This window comes from Ceratotherium simum, chromosome 14 (assembly GCF_057802395.1).
Source record: "Ceratotherium simum simum isolate JZ-2026a chromosome 14, ASM5780239v1, whole genome shotgun sequence".
Classification (NCBI taxonomy): domain Eukaryota; kingdom Metazoa; phylum Chordata; class Mammalia; order Perissodactyla; family Rhinocerotidae; genus Ceratotherium; species Ceratotherium simum.
The window spans coordinates 11,448,675-11,467,094 of record NC_141913.1 but is presented as its reverse complement, the minus strand read 5'-3'; positions in this window follow the sequence as shown (position 1 = coordinate 11,467,094).

Here is an 18,420-nt window from a genome sequence, read left to right as displayed (position 1 = left end):
ACGTTGGGTGCATAAATATTTACCAAAGTTATATTCTTTTGTTGGATTGACCCTTTTATCATTATATAATGACTTTCATTGTCTCTTATTAGAGTCTTTGTCTTAAAGCCTATTTTGTCTGATATAAGTATAGCTACTTCAGCTTTCTTTTGGTTTCCACTTGCATGGAATATCTTTTTCTATCTCTTTATTTTCAGTCTACATGTATCCTTATATCCAAAGTGAGTCTCTTGTAGGCAGCATGTAAATGGGTCTTGTATTTTTACCCATCCAGCCACTCTACGTCTTTTGATTGGAGAATTTAATTCATATTATCGTAAATTATTGATAGGCATGTACTTATTACAATTTTGTTAGTTGTTTTCTCGCTGTTTTGTAATTCTTCTGTTCCTTTCTTTATCTCTTGCTCTCTTCCTTTGTGGTTTGATGACTTTCTTTAGTGGTATGCTTAGATTCCTTTCTCTTTTGTGCATCTGCTATAGGTTTTTGCTTTGCAGGTTACCATGAGGCTTACATAAAACAACTTATATTTATAACAACTTATTTTAAGTTGATAACAACTTAAGTTTGAACGCATTCTAAAGCTCTACATTTTTACTCCCCTATCCACATTTTATGTTTTTGATGTCACAAATTACATCTTTTTATCTTGCTTATCCCTTAACAAATTATTGTGGTCACAGTTATTTTTACTAGTAGTTATAGTTTATTTCGTCAACAATGTTTTGTAGGTTCTAATGTAAAAATCTTGCACTTCTTTTGTTAAGTTGACACCTAAGTAGTAGGTTTTTTGGTGTCATTATAAATGGAATTCTTCTATTAACTTTATTTTCAGATTGTTCATTGCACCTGTATAGAAATACAATGGACTTTTGTGTTGTTCTTGTATCCTGAAACCTTGCTGAACTCATTTATTAGTTCTAATAGTTTTTAGTGGATTCCTTATGATTTTTTATATATAAGATTATGTCACCTATGAATAGAGATAATTTTACCTCTTCTTTTCCAATCTGGATGCCTTTTATTTCTTTTCTTGCCTAAATTCCATGGCTAGAGCCTCCAGTACGTTAAAATAGAAGTGGCTAGAGTGAATAGCCTTGTCCTGTTCTTAATCTCAAAGAGAAAACATTCTTTGGTCTTTCACCATTATGTACCATGTTAGCTTTGGGTTTTATGTACATGCCCTTTATCTAGTTTTAGAAATTCCTTTCCATTCCTAGTTTGTTGAATATTTTTATCATAAAATGTTGTTGGCTTTTGTCAAATGTTTTTTATTTGTCTTTATGTTGCTCACATAATATTTGTCTTAGATTCTATTAATATAGTGTATTACATCATTTAATTTGGGGATGCTAATCCAATCTGCATTCTGAAATAAATCCCACTTGGTCATGGTGTATAATCCTTTTTCTATCTTGTTGGCTTCATTTTGCTAGTATTTTGTTGAGGATTTTGCATCTCTATTCTTAAGAATAATGGTCTGTGGTTTTCTTGTGATGTCTTTATCTGGTTTTGGTATCAGAGTAATACTGAGCTCATAGAATTAGTTGGAAAATGTTCCTTCCTATTCTATTTTTGGAACAGTTTGTGAAATATTGGTATAAATTCTTATTTGAATATTTGGTATAATTCATCAGTAAAACAATAGGGTGCTGGGTTTTTCTCTGTGGGAAAGTTTTAAATTACTAATTTAATCTCTTTATGTGTTATAAGTCTATTCAGATTTTTATTTCTTCTTCAGTTTTGATAATGTGTTTCTAGGAATTTGTCCACTTCATATAAGTTATCTAATTTTTTGGCATACAGTTGTTCATAGTATACATTTATAATCTTTTTTATTGCTATAAACTTGGTAGTGATATCTCCTCTTTCATTCCTAATTCTAGTAATTTGAATCTTCTCTCTTTTTCTCTTGTCATGATAATTAAAGTTTGTCATTTTGTTTATTTTTTTTTTTTTTGAAGAATCTACTTTTGGTTTCTTTCAATTTTGCTAGTGTTATTCTATTCTCTATTTTATTTATTTTTGCTCAAATCTCTATTATATCTTTCCTTCTACTTTCTTTCAGTTTAGTTGCTTTTCTTTTTCTAGATTTTAAGATATAAGTTTAAGTTTTTAATTTGAAATATTTCTTCATTTGTAATATAAGCTATAACCGCTATACATTTTTCTCTTGGCAGTGTTTTAGTTGCATACCGTAAGTTTTGTATGGCATGTTTTCGTTTTCATTCATCTCAAAATATTTTCTAATTTCCTTTGTGATATCTTCTTTGACTCATCAGTTATTTAGGTGTGTATTGTTTAATTTTCATGTATTTTGAATTTCCCAAATTGCCTTCTGTTATTGACTCTCACAACTCGATAATAAGAAAACAAACCTCTTCCTCCCCAAAAATAGGCAAAAGATTTGAACATATAACTTAGCAAATAAAATATATAAATGGTAAATAAACACATGAAAAGAAACTCAATAGCATTAACCATTTGGGAAATGCAACTTAAAAACACTATGTGAATGGTTACACTCCCTAGCAGAATGGCTAAAAAGAAAAAAAAAAAAAAAAACAATACCAAGTCCTGGAGAGTGAGAAAGAAAAATGATACAACAATTTTGGAAAAGAGTTTGGTAGTTTTTTAAAAAGTTAAACATTCATTTGTATTAGGATTCTTCAGAAAAACAGAACCAATAGGATAGATGGACAGATGATTGATAGGTAGGTATATGATAGATGATAGATAGATAGATAGATTAGATAGATAGATAGATAGATAGATAGATAGATAGATAGATAGAACTATTATAAGGAATTGGCTCATGCAATTATGGAGACTGATAAGTCCCAACATCTGCAGAGTTACTTGGCAGACTTGAGACCTAGGAAGAGTTTGGATGTTGGTTTGGATGTTGGTCAAAGGTACAAACTTGCAGTTAGAAGATGAAGAAATTCCAGGAATCTAATGCACAGCATTGTGATTATAGTTAAGGATATTATGTTACATACTTGAAAATTGCTAAGAGACTAGTTCTTAAATGTTCTTAACACAAAAAATAAATGATAACTATGCGATGTGGTGGAGATGTTAGCTAATGCTATGTTGGTAATAAAATTGCAACATATAAGTGTATCAAATCAACACAGTGTACACCTTAAACTTATACAATGTTATATGTCAATTATATCTTAATTTTTTTTAATGCAGGAATAGCAAATATTCCAGTTTGAAGGCAGTTAGGCAGGAGGAATTTTCTTTTACTTGAGGAAAGTTGGTCTTTTTATTCTATTCAGGCCTTCAGCTGATTGGATGAGGCCTGGCAATCTGCTTTACTCAGTCTACCAATTTAAATATTAATCTCATCCAAAAACCTCCCCACAGAAATATGTAGAATAATGTTTGACCAAATATTTGGACACTCTGTGGCCCAATCAAGTTGACACATAAAATTAACCATCACACTTACTTATGTATTTACCTGAAAAACATAAAAATACATGTCCACACCAAAAACTTCACGCAGTTATTTATAGTAATTTATTCATAGTCATCAAAAACTGGAAACAACCCAAATGTCCATCAGCTGGTGAAAGATAAACAAGTTGTAGTATAACCATACAATGGATTACTATTCAGCAACTTTAAAAAAATACAGATATATGTTACAATATGGATGAATCTCAAAATGATTATGGTAAGTGAATGCATTATGTCACATTTAAAACACTACATATCATAATCTATTTACATGATATGCAGGAAAGGACAAAACTATAGGAACGGAAAAGAGATAAGTAGTTGCCAGGAGCTGGGGATATAAGAAGAGAATTTACCACAAAGGGGCACAAGGGGACTTTTGGGCTGATGGAAACACTCTATGGCTTGATTGTGGTGGTGGTCACATGACTACACGTTTGTCAGATTTCATCAAACTTTAACGTGTGATCTGGGTGAATTTTCCTTCATGTAAATTATACCTCAATAAAACCGGACTTAAGTAAATGGCACAAATTTCGAAGGAAAGGCGATCCAATTCTTCACTGCTATCTGGTTTCTTAGGACTCTTCCACTTTTTTGTTTTTGGTGAGGAAGATTAGCCCTGAGCTAACATCTGTTGCCAATCCTCCTCTTTTTTGCTGAGGAAGATTGTCCCTGAGCTAACATCTGTGCCCATCTTCCTCTATTTTACATGTGGGACACCTGCCATAGCATGGCTTGCTAAGCGGTGCGTGTATCCATGCCCAGGATGCGAACCTGCAAACCCTGGGCTGCCGAAGTGGAGCTGAGCAAGCAAACCTAACCACTAGGCCAGCGGGCTAGCTCCAGGACTCTTCTACTTTTTGATGCCTTCTTTACCTTTGCACTAAGCCTCCAAAGGACAGTCCTCCATCTAAGTTATCTTCTCTCCCCAAAAGCACTGCCTTCCCATGGCTTTGCCTCTGGTTCCACATACCAGCCAAGTCCCTTCATTTTGATTTCCACGCAGCCCATGCTCTGATCAGACCTGTTCTGAGTATTTCCTGATTCTGCGAGGGACCCTCTTCTTCAGGCAGTTTGCTCTGCAATGCTGGGAACTCACTGTTCTTTCCATTTTTCTGTGCAATCCCCACCCCTCTCCACTCCACAGACGGTTCCAAGATGGATCTTCTGGTTTTCATTCATTTCCAAATTTACATGAACATTGAGGTTTATAGAATTCACTGTCTCTTACTCTGTAGGAAATATGCAATTTTATTTGTTATCCTTTGTTCAAATGGTTTGGGGAATATAAAGAGATTTGGTTTACCCTAACTGGCATCTAATTTTATAGCAACACTCTCAGATACGTTGTTCTTTGTGTTATCTGTTCTTGGGAATTTGTTGAAACTTTCTTTTTGCTTATTTTGTGATCAAATTTGGTAAATTTTCCATATATTCTTGAAAAGAATATGAATTGCCTTTTTATTGATCACAAGAGCCATATAGTAGGTCAGGCTTGTTAACTGTATTGATAAATTCTTCCAGAGCTTCTAAATTTTTGTCTGATTAATGAAGCAGTTTCTGATGGAAATGTGTTAAAATAATCCATTAAGATATATCCATTCAAATATAATACATGTAAATTTCCAAAATAAAATAACCTATTTGAAGTAACTTTGTAACTGTGTGTGTCTGTAGCACTCTACACACTTTTATTATACTAACCACAGAAACAAAATAAAATATATGATGACACATAAAAGTATCAATTAAAAAGTCAAGAAGTAACAAGTATTTGAGAGGTTGTGGGAAAAAAATGAAACCTCAAACACTGCTGTTGGGAATGTAAAATGGTGCAGCCACTATGGAAAACAGTATGGAGGTTCCTCAAAAATTAAAAATAGAACTACCATATGTTCCAGCTATTCCACTTCTGGGTATTTATCTAAAGAACACAAAAACACTAATTCGAAAAGATATATGCACCCCTATGTTCATTGCAGCATTATTCACAATAGCCAAGACTTGGAAACAACCTTAGTGTCCATCAGTGAATGAATGGATAAAGAACATGTGATATATATTTATACACAATGGAATCCTATTCACCTATAAAAAAAAAAAAAAAGATGAAATTTTGCCTTTTGCAACAACATGGATGGACTTTGAGGGTATTATGCTAAGCAAAATATGTCAGAGAAAGACAAAATACCGTAAGGTTTCACTCATAAGTGGAAGATAAACAGATGAACAAACACCTGGATTCAGAGAACAGAGTGGTGGTTACCTAAGAGGAAGAGGGTAGGGGGAGGGCAAAAGAGGAGGCAGAAACTGCCTAAAGAAGTCACAGATGGCAACTAGACTTTTGGTAGTGAACCCGATGTAGTCTACACAGAAGTCAAAATATAATGATGTACATCTGAAATTTATATAATATTATAAACCAATGTTACCTCAACACAAATAAATAAATTTTAAAAAGTATCCTGAAGGGAATTCGCATTGGACAATAAGGTTTGTGTGACTTAGAGCATTACTCATTAGCCAAAAAGACTGCCTTAAAACCTTTGCTTAATAACGGTCAAAAAAGGCATAACCTTGATGTCTATGAGTTACCAGATTTTATCCTGATGTCAATTCTCCTAGAATGAATACTGCTCCCAGGGCATACCATGGACATGTCATTTTAGTTCTATCTCTTCCAACAAAGTCTTACTTGATTTCAATAAATCTCAAATAATCTTTTGTTACAAGATATAAACCTCCAAGACTTAAGAATGTCAAACTTTTGCTAGCTATTTGATAGAGTCCCAGGGAAATTGAACTTTGAGGTGTTTTTTTCTTTTGATCAACAGGTTTTACTCACAAACAGGGTAGCTGGTAATGAAAGACTGTCAGCAGACAATTAGAAAGATATATATTTTAAAGGTCACTGTTTTTATTTGTCTTCTCTTTGATAAAGAACATGGCATTAAGACACAAGGATTTCAAACAGGCCTTTCAGGGGGCACTGCAAGATGTAATTGGATGCTATGATAGTGGGGGGGAAGCCCCTAGTGTTTTTCCTCAATATTCTACTCTATCAACTCATGAACCGTTATAAGGGTTGGAACTGAAATATTTTGCCCCATTGCTAATGGTTTTGTTATTTCTATGTGCATATGGGAAAGAAAACACTTCGTGAGTAATAGAAGACAAATCAGCTTTTCTCTAATAAATAAAGAGACGTTCAATAAATCCCAAAGCTACAGTCTGACATTCTATATGTAATGAAGGAGGGGCATTTTTTTTTAATGTGCACACAGTTAACCTCTGGAGCCCTATCTCACTAGTTACCATGAACTAACAGAGGCAAATATGAATTCAACTGTTTTTAAATTCACTCGCTTTTAGATGGTTTATGGTTCTGGGAAGTTAGTAGTGGGATTAGAGGTCAAGTGTTCCTGTCTAGACAATGACATTGGTGGTCATAAAGTATAGTTATGGGACTGCTCGAGTAGTCTATTCAAATGGAATTAGGGTGGTAGTCCAGTTCTCAGGTGGCCTGGGAACCACTTTGACAGTCTTCTCAAAGAGGCAGCAACAGCTGAATTCAAGGTTTGGAGAGGAGGTAAATGTACTTACATCAGGAAAGTTCTAGGTAAATTCTGAAAACAAAATAGGATGAGAGTGTATCTACCAATGTAGTCCAATGGCCATCCTTAATTTTAGGAAGAGGATGTTCTATTAGCAAAGCACATTTTTACCAGTCATATTTGCACAAATTTTATAGACTTGGGAGGGTGAGATGTTAGGAGCAAAATGTTAGCTAGAACCAGCTTGCTTTTCTGAGAGTTTGAACTGAATTTTTAAGTATACTTCCTGTGACAAAAAGCCGATATCAGATATAAATCTTCTTCTCTGTTATTTGAATTATGTGTTTTTCTCCATTGTCCACCAGAATGGGAAAGAGGGAGGCTGGTCCCAAGAAGCTCCCTCTGGTGCTGTAAGCTTCTTCCTGCCTCCGTTGGATAGACTGTGGCCTGCCACAGTCCTTTAGGCTTCACTTGGACACTTAGCATGTCCTTGATGCTTTTGGGGGGCAGGGAGTGGCAAGGAGGAGTGACGGCACAAATAAGCACCACAGTTTCCGTATTTCCTCTTGCTTTTCCCTGTAAAAATAATAAATAAAAGCCTCGCTCTCATTTAACTTTCTCAAAAATGTCACTTTTCCCTTTTCTGGCTCTAAAACATTAAATAGTGAGACTATAAAAGTTGACAAAAGAAAACACTGGGGGAAGGTATTCTTTGTAAAGGGATACCAAATCTTAAAGGTGAAATTGGAAATCTTATTCTAAAAAGCACATTTTAATTTTTTTAAATGAGATACTTTTCCTCCTCTCTTGAGATTTATAAAATCCTGTTCCTACCTTGCTATTTCTCCTTCTACTGCCTCTATTTTCCTTGTCAGGTGAACTCATTTTTCATTAACTGAATCAGGCAAGAACTCTTTCTTCTAGAGAATCCGTTTTTGGAAGATATTTTTGCACCATATTTAGGAGATGTGCAGAAAACAGCTTCATGGGGTAATGGCTATGGTTCTTCTCACTGAGAAAAAAGATTTCACCACTCCTGCTAATTCAAAGTTAACCCAATTTAGATAAGACAAGTAGGAAAGAAGCCAAAGTTTGGCTATGGATTCAACTACCTTATGGAGGAACAAATTATCTGCAGTTGCAAGACCAAAAATGGAGGTTGGAGGCAATGGGTAAGGGAGGCAGTAAAATTTTGGAGTTCTGTTAAAGCACTTACATACTGAGATATAGATGCTATAGATATAGATAAATAAATTATATACAAAAATTCTCACCTACATTCTTTGAGAACAAGGGTCATGGATTAATCATTCTTGCATCTGCCCTAACTCCTCCCCCAGGTGATTTCATCCATTCCCGTGACTTTAAATGCTGACGTATATTATGCCAAAGAATGTCTATTGGCACTTAAGTGTATGACTTCCAAATTTGTTTCTCCAGCCTGAACCACTTCATTGAGCCCCATGCTAGTGTATCTAAGCACCTGACCTGGATATTTAACAGGAATCTCAAAACTAACATTGCCAAAACAGAATTCTTAATTTTCCCCTGAAAACCTGCTCCACACAGTATTTTCCATTCTTGTACATGAAACCACTACCCAATTACTGAAGCCTCAGATACAGGTGTCGTCCTCATTCTGCCTTTTCTCTTGTGTCACCACCCACTCATTCAGTTCATCAGCAACTTCTATTAGCTCTATCTCCAAACTATTACCCTTGTCCACCCACTGTTTTCCACGCTTACCACTACCACGTTTATCTAAGCACCAGGATTTCTTCCCTCTTCTACTGCAGCAGCATAACCGGTGTCCCAGCTTTCCCTCTTGACCTGCTACAAACTATTCCAAACGTTTACTTAAAATGTAAAACAAATGATATCATTGCACTGCTTTCTCAATACAGAGAGAAAAAAAATCCCAACTCATCACCCTGACCTACACGCCCCTACACGATCTAGCCTTGACCAACTCTCCAGGGTCTAACCTCAGCGAGTTACGCCCAAGAGGTGAGGCTACCAGTACAGGTTGATGGGGGAGTCAACCTAGCTTTTTTAAACTGTTGAAAGGCCTTCAGTGAGGGAGAATGTGCTTAGGGGAAGCAACTCCCACTACTCATTCTCAGTTACTCTAAGACTGGGAGATTTTCACCTACAATACAATCAACTTGAAAGAAAAAGAAACTCTAAAAGAGTATTAATGAAAAAAATCTAAGCAGCCAAATTGCAATTCCCCTCTACCAGAAAGCAGAGGATCATGAGGGGAACTAACTAGGAATTGAACAACTATCCTGGGACCCTACAGCATATACCCCAACATTTCTTCATCCCAGAATGTTGTCCCCAACCTGTGAGCATTCCATCCTAAAACTGACCTCCTACAAAGAACTTGTGAACTAATCTGCCTCAGCATTTCATTTCTCTGCAGTGTCCCTTTTACCTTTATAAATCAGTTTGTATTGCACTGAAAGTTCACTAAGGTGTTATCTTGGGAGCTCTTGCTAACGTTAGCTGTAAATCCTATGGTTCTTAATCGAATTTTTCAGGTATTTTATTACTTGAACCATACTGAATGTGGCCTAAAACAAGTAAGATTTTACCAAACCCAGATCAATAGCGGAAAGTTTTAGGATGTGGCTCCAACGTGCATTTATTTGTACTTGTTGGTGTGTTGCTTTTCAGATGTCTCAATGGCAGTTTGGGTTTCTTGGGGGCTACACTATGATTTCTCCTATATAGTGCTCTGCAGCATCACTGACTAGCCACTTACTAGAGTATTAGTCATAAAAAAAATCCTTCTTAAATTAAGGAGCATGTTAGTCTGCTAAGGCTTCCATAACAAAAATACCACAGACTGGGTGGCTTAAACAACATAAATTTATTTTCTCACAGTTCTGGAGACCAGAAGTCTGAAATCAAGATGCTAGCAGGATCGGTTTCCAGAGCGGCCTCCCTTTCTGCTTCACAGACAGTCACCTTCTTGCTGTATCCTCATGTGGCCTCTTCTCTGTGTGTACCCAGAGAGAGAGAGAGGATCTCTGATGTTTTCTCCTCTTCTAAGGACACCAATCCTATCTGATTAGGGCCCCTCCCTCATAACCTCACTTAAACTTAATTACCTACCTAAGGCCCTATCGCTAAAGATGGTCACATTGGGGATTAGGGCATCAACATATGAGTTTGGGATGGGACACAATTCAATCCATAACAAAGAGACTTTGCAATATTAAGAGAGGCATCTTAACAGAAATGTCCAGTTAACACCAAATGATCCAACACAACTGAACTATGGACTAAAAGCAGTGTCATAAATTTGGCACTAGAGGACATGTAAACTGAGCTGAACTATGCAGACAGCATTGTAAATCTAGTCATTGCCATTCAGAGCAAAACACATCACAATTTCAGCTTTAAATGAAAGAAGGCGCTATATTTTTTGATTGCTAAAATTAACCCTGATCATAAATTAGGTACAAATAAAGTATATGAGGATGCAGAGATTTGGAGAGTTTTTTTCTTCAGAGAGAAAGGGATCACTTCCTGCACTGTAGGAGTAATTTACTAACTGGTACTTCAGCATCTTGCTAATTAAAGAGTGACTCAGGTCATGCATTTAAGTGCACAGAGCCCCAACTGTCTCATAAGTCAACAGTAGTACATAAACAGCGCTGTTTTGTCCTGAATGAGGCATGTTGAACATGGGCAAAGTTCAAATTTGCTAGAATACATGCTTTGCAACCTGCATGCCATTTCAAGTATCTTGAGCAAGCGAAGCTAGCTGGCATACATTTTTTTCTTTGTTGATTCTGTAGCATAATGCAACTGTTCAACCATACTAATAACTCTGACAACGTCCAAAACTACCTCATCAAATTTATGAAAGCACTAGAGCTTTGCCAAGCCGTATCTCTTTAATTGGAGTCAAATAGCTATTTCTTTGACACTAGGAGTTGCCCACCTAGATTTTGTAACCTAATTTGCTTAGCTAATGAGAACACTATGTCACAGTAGATGGAATTTATCTGAAAATTAAGACAGCAAATGTAACAGAGATTTCTTTCCTGGAGAGGGTTACTTTGAAATCCAGTAAGGACACCATGGATGAAAAAAGGAGGCAGTTTATGTTTCTCTAGGGTTTCCAGCATGTATATTCTTGCATGTATAAACGATGAGAGCAACAAAGAGTGAGTCATAATTGAGGAGGTTGTTCGGTTGTTACGTAACTCTAATTCTGCTCCCAGGTTAATGGTATAGCTGAAAACTGACATGTCTGAAAATGGCTACTGAAATAACCCAGGCATCAGACAAGAATTTGGAACTAAGGAAGGTATCGGATATTGGCTTAAAAATAGATTATTCAGAACTATAAAAACTATACTAAGATAGTCAATTATAATTGGAAGTTTATTGAGGTTCCCTGGGGTATTTTGTAAGTAAAATTAGGCTGTAAGTGTCTTTGAAATTATGAATCTTTTCACACGTTAATTTGCATAAGGATAAATAAATTTCTGAATCTAGATCTAGGCTCTTTGGCTGGCTCTGGATTACAGTGTCAACATTATCTCACAGCAGAGCACTTCAACAGCTGCCATCACTGAAGACTGAGGACTTTTATGTGCCAAACACTGCTCTAGGCATTGGAGATAAAAGCTTAGTGGAGGAAACAGACAATAAATAAGTAAAAAAAAAAGCAGACTAAATAATTCCAGATGGCAATCATGCCATGGAAAATTAAAAGAGAGTAACAAGTTAAAGAGTGATGGGGTAGGAGGACAATACTATAAATAGGGTACTCAGGAAAGCCCTCTCTGAAAGTACGACATTTAAGCCGAGAACTGAAAGACAAGAAGGAACCACCCATGTGACGACATAATGGAACAGTGTGCCAGGTTGTGGAAAAGTCCAGCAGTGAATTTGAGCATGACATTCCTGAAGAACAGCAAGAGGGCTGGTGTGGCTCAGAGTAAAAGGAAAGAGAGGAAGGAAATGAGTTGAAGTCAGGGAGCTAATTTAATGACAAGTGGCCCAACCCTAATGTCCACAGGAAGGAAGGACCCTAGGGAAGGATATGATTTCTAACTTCCTGTCTACGAATAGGGGGAAGCAAAAGTAGAGCTTCAAGGGGGCTAAAATAGACCAACCTCCTCTGCGCTTCCCTAATATTATGATTATTTTTCTTTCCAGAGAAAGAGTCAGCTTATTTCTCAAGCAGGGGCTGCTAAAAGGCTAAGTAGTAAATATTTTAGGCTTCCTGAGACACAAAGTCTCCGTTGCAACTATTCAACCATGCTGTTATAGCATAAAGTTAGCCATAGATGACACATAAATGAATAAAGATGATTGTGTTCCAATAAAACTTTATTTACAAAAACAGGCAGTGGGCCAGATTAGGCCTACAGGTCTGCTGACGTCCCTTCTACAATCTCTGAAGAATTTCACATCTGTGCAGTTCACTTCTATATCAAAAATATGATCATTCTAATGTAGTATCTCTTTAAGAACACTAGATTACTTTTATTCTACCAATGCTAACCGGAAAAGAAATTCTCTGTGAAAGATTCAAGTTCCAAACATTTAATACTTGAATTAATTTGCACATCTTCAATTGATATATGGTGTCAAGAAGGCTCCCGTACTATGTTTTCATTATCTCACTCTCCCCATCACTCATACAGATTGCTCCTTGGTAATTTCATCCTTCATTTCAAAACTCTTGTTACTAGGCAATGGACCATTAATGTAGCACATATATCTTCCTGAAGTCTAGATGAGGAACTTAATGAAGCAACAGGACACGAAATAACTACCGGTAGAATACATTTTTCCTAAATCTGTTATGGTATTATCAACAACTTAATGGTAGGCTATTTCTATATATGCCACATATTGGGGGGTATTAATAAATTATAGTATTTAAATAAATCACTACATCAGGGAAGAATTATGTGTTTGCCACAGTCAAAATACACAAAAAGAAATGAAATCACACTTTTAAAAATAATGATTGAGGCTTCAGCTATGAATATAAAAATGTAGATAATTTCATGGATGAGTTTTAGGTCAGAATAGATCCATTGAATGCTGTTTCTCGCTTCAAAATGCCACTTCTCTTTAACTTCTTGTTTTCATTTGTACAGCACCTCACTTAGATGAGGTACTCATTTCTATATGCCTGGTGTAAAAATGCTTCTTGGTTTATCTCTATTTCTAACTTAGCCCGTTTTATCCGTAATCCCTGGAACAATCTCTAAAAAATATTTTCATCGTGGTACGACTTGGCTTAAAAATTTTTGAGTAGCCTACACATGTATATGTAGAATCTTACAAAAAAAAAAAAAAAGCAACAACAAAAAACAAAAAAACGAACCTATAGATACAGAGAACAGATTGGTGATGCCAGAGGCGGGGGTTGGGGGGTGGAGGAAATGGGTGAAGGGGGTCAAAAGGTACAAACTTCCAGTGATAAAATAAATAAGTCCCATGAATGTAATGTACAGCATGGTGACTATAGTTAACAATACTGAATTGTATATTTGAAAGTTGCTAAGAGAGCAGATCTTAAAAGTTCTCATCACAAGACAAAAAATTGTAACTATGTGTGATGATGGATGTTAACTAAACTTATTGTGCTGATCATTTCACAATACATACAAGTATCAAATCACCATATTGTACACCTGAAATTAATATAATGTATGTCAATTATATCTCAATTTTAAAAAGATACACATTAATGTATTTTATTTTCTACAATCATGGTTTTAAAAAATAATCACAGTTCACTATAATTTCTTTTTTAATTTAGAGTAGCCTAGAAATCTTCCCCTAAAAGGTAACCATTTCCTACTGATTCTTTACCCTTCCCCTGGAACTGGCTTTGCACTATCCCAATGAACCAAAGTTTTCCTTGTACACCTAAATCCCTTCTTTATACTAATCCTCTCCTCAGTACAACTGTTCCACAGCCTCTGGTGAGCAAACTCTTCCTCGCTCTTCCAGTGGTGAAGCCTTTCCCACCCACACTAAGCATAATGGTGGATATACCTCTGGTTCAGAATTATCACATTGTATTATAATTATGTGTTTATTCGTCTGTCTTCCCCCAAATTAACTGTTTATCCTTAAGTGGTAGAATCACTTTCATATTCATCTTTTTATTCTTATTGTCTGGTTCATAGCAGGCATTCAATATGTGATTCGTGAATAAATTAACACATTAATCAGCAAAAACTCTTCAATTGTATCAAGTATTTATCTTCAACTTCACTATCTTGAAGATAAGAACTGCTTCTTCTAATCCTATGAGTGCTATTTCCAGAATTAAAATTGATTAAAGATATGCTCTCTAGATATTCTAACTCAGTAGGTCTGAAAGAAAGGCCCAAGAATCAACACTTTTCCTTAACATCTTGGGATTTTGTGGCAGATGGGCCACAGATAACAGTTTGAGAAACTCTGTATTAAAGCATAAGTGTAGAAAGTGGGTAGCTGCCCTCAAGAGAGCGCTGTTATAGTTTTAAAAATATATTGGGCCTTTATTATGTTAACTTGAGGCATGGATACATGAAATGACATAACATTTTGATTCAGATTTTGCTAGTGATTTATCTTTTCAAGTAGCATTTATTTTTACTGAAAACATATTAATTGATTTACATTCTATGAAAGAATACATAATAAATGAGAAACAGAGGACAGCAATATTTGAAGAAATGCAATATCTTAATGGATAATCTTCGAATAATTCCAATCGCTTAGATTTGATTTTTCAGGAAAAACTTTTGATTATATTTTCTGTCTTGCTGTGCTCCAATGGGTACCAAGGCTTTAGCATAGCTTTTTGTTAAGAGCCCTTACAAGGGAGTTTTTTATCCAGCTATTGACTCCTGATGATAATGGAGTGTTATTTTTTCTTCCATAGTTTATTGGCATGCACTACAGCCAGCTCCATACAGCGGCTTCTAGGAAGAAACCAATCCCACCACTAGAAACTGGAGTCTCAGAAATCCATGTGATGTGGATAATCCAACTCCTTAAAACTGCCAACAAATTCACCAGCAGAAACCAGGATCTTCCAAAGGGTGTCTGTGTTTTTTTCTATTTAGATCTAACCAAAGAACCAATCCACTGGAAGAATAAGAATATACTTTTTGTTTTAAGGGGGAAATTTTGAGATGTTTAAGTATAAAATAAAGTTTCTGAAACACACACTTAGTGGACAACCTAGTGCTTTCCAAATATCAAACCATATTAAAGTTTTACAAGTTCAAAGGAAAATGAGAAAAACAAGGCCCTGAGAGAGGTATCAATCGCTTTCTATTCACAAAATCACATCTAGAACAGAACAAAACCCTAATCAAAAGTGAAGTCCCTCCTATCCCTACAGGAGTCATGTCTCGTAGCCACTTCCATAACTCTTCACAGTATGTACTTATCTTAAGCCACTTTAGGAATAGTCTTCTGAAAATGATTGTCCTTAATTAGATCCCCAGTACCCAATGTTGAAGTCTTTGGTTGGCACTAATTGTTACAAACTTAATTATGAGACCAAGAGTTAAGTTCGAACTTAACACTGACCCCTCGAGCGTTCTGTCCCCAGGAATTCTGAAGATGTCTTTTTCCCTGAGTAGAGCTTTAGGGATGAGGAGCCCCGCTAGATTCTCTCTTCAGGCTGACTGGTCTCTGATCACAGATTAACTCGTGTCTTAGACTGAATTAGAAAAGATGTCCAGAAAGAAAATTGCTCACAGCATAGAAAATATTCACCAACTGCTTGTTGTCTGTTCATAAAGGTCCAGTTTATAGTCCTGTTCTCTTATAGTCTATTGTGTTAGATTCCATGATAGAATAAAAAACAACTAGAAGATATCATCATTATTTTTGTTATTCTATCCCATCTTATTCCAAACCTGAGTTAAAGCAGCCGGGACTTGACACTTGGTAAGCGCTTGGATGTCATTTGCTGAATCTTGGTACTTTGCATATTGTTTCACTTATCCTAACAACTCGTTATATTTTATAATTCCCATTTCGACAGACGCTGACATCAAAGCTGCCCAAGATTACCTTTAACATTACACAGAAGCGATGTCAGGATTGAAATCCACATCTGTTAGACTTCAGTCCATCACGCCACAATGCGTTCAGTAGATCAAGAAACTCTCTGCAGGAGAAACTTGGGTAAATCTGTTTCTTCTGGTCTGAAGCTGATTTCAGTATTGAAAGCAAGATAAGGGACCAAAATGACTTGTCATGTACCTACAGTGGCAAGGGGAACCTCTGTGACAAGTTTGCAGTCACTCAAAACACTTTGGATTTTTTTCTTTTGTATACAAATGATTTCAGAAAACAGTAAATAAGACACATACTGAAAAGCCAGTCTTGTTACTTTACGGTCCTACTTAATGTTTTTCCTTGTTTTAATGCCAAGTGATATAATTCAACTTGAACATACATTTTTTCCCCTAAGAGTTGTCTCTAAATTACTTCTAGCTATTTCCACATAAATTGGACAAAGATTTGTCCGTGAGAGGGCAAAGATTTGTCAATATTGAAGATATTCATAAGAAAATGCCACAAGCTATGATGGTAATTTGAAGAGAAGAGCCTGGGAAATGACTCAAACAACAACAGTATCAATGGACTAAGTAATTAGCATTCTAATATGACTAATTTGAGGAATGATATTTATTTAAAGGAAAAGCTTCTGGTGTATTTCAGTTTATACTATATTTAATAATTATATTATTCTATTGATTTCATGACTGTAATACAAAGTTAAATTCTATCTCCAAAGTCTGATAGAATCATAGTACAATTGTAAAGTTGATGAGAGAGAAAAAAGGCCAAGAGAGGCTTATTATTCTGTATAACAAGCATTATCCTGGGTTTTACATTTGAGATATTTGCTTGTATGCCTAATAAATCTTGACTGCCATTTTAATATAAGCAAGTATCTGCTATTCACAGGCCATAAATAAGTACGAAGTATGCATTTATGCCATTATATTTGCAATTTTTGGTCCCAGTAATATAAGAGTTCTAGCTAAAATTGTGGTAATGAAAATAGAGAAGAGGAGAAAACTGTGATGCATATTCTAGTGTAGTCTGGTCCTGTAAATACACGGTGCCTCTGCAGCCATGCCCTCTTCTAAGAAAGTCACTCATAATTGATCATAGATTTTTTCCCACTTAGTCCACAGGTAGCCTCACAATTATTCTCAACATAACAGCCCCAGCTTGCACTGTTAACAAATTACAGTTGACATTAAAGATGAAGTTCATTTCTTATCCCAGGAGATGGTACATGGTCATCACTGACTCCTGGGAAGAAATGGACATCCCTAGGTAATTCAGTTTATCAGTCTGCACTCCCTCAACCAACCACATGAGAACCAGTGCAGAGAGATACCGCACTATATCCCACTCTCAGAGGATGGGCAGGGCAGAGCACCAGTGTTTATTGAATGGTGACTGCATTTAATCCTTAGAAAAACTCTTAGAGCTAGAGATTGTTTTTCTGCATTTTAGAGCTGAGGAAATGAGGTGCAAAGAGGTTAGGCAAAGTTGTCTTAGGTCACAGAGCTGGTAACTGCTATAAACACATATAGTGATCTTTCCTCAACTGAACATTCTAAGTGGGTGTAATTTGCAAATATAAAAGCTATTGGGGGCCGGCCCAGTGGCTCAGCGGTTGAGTGTGCGCACTCTGCTTCGGCAGCCCAGGGTTCGCCGGTTCGGATCCCAGGAGCGCACTGATGCACCGCTTGTTAAGCCATGCTGTGGAGGCGTACCATATAATGTAGAGGAAGATGGGCACAGATGTTAGCCCAGGGTCAGTCTTCCTCAGCAAAAAGAGGAGGATTGGCATGGGATGTTAGCTCAGGGCTGACCTTCCTCACAAAAAAAAGTTATTGATATATGTACATTAATTTCATATCCACCAATCTCACTGAGTTTTATTATTATTTTTACATTTTTTCTCTTGATTTGTTTTATATTTTCCATGTATATTATAATAGCAGCTGCAAATAATAATAATTTCACCTTATCCTATTCAAATTTTATGCCTCTAATGTCTGTCTTTTGTCTAATTACATTGGCTGGTATCTTTAAGCAGTGTTAGATGTTAAATTTCTGTTTAAACAAAATGGAAATCCTTACTTTGTCCCAAGTGTTTATGGGGAAACACTATGGCTTCCCCCATCAAGATTGATGTTATCTTTGGGGTTGAGCCAGATATATTTTTTATAAAGTTAAGAATGTTTTATTTAAAGTTTTAAATCAAGAATGTACATTGACTTTATTTTCTAATAGCTTTATTGAGATATAATTCACATAGTATTAAATTCAATGGCTTTTAGTATATTCACAGAGTCGTGCAACCATCACAATC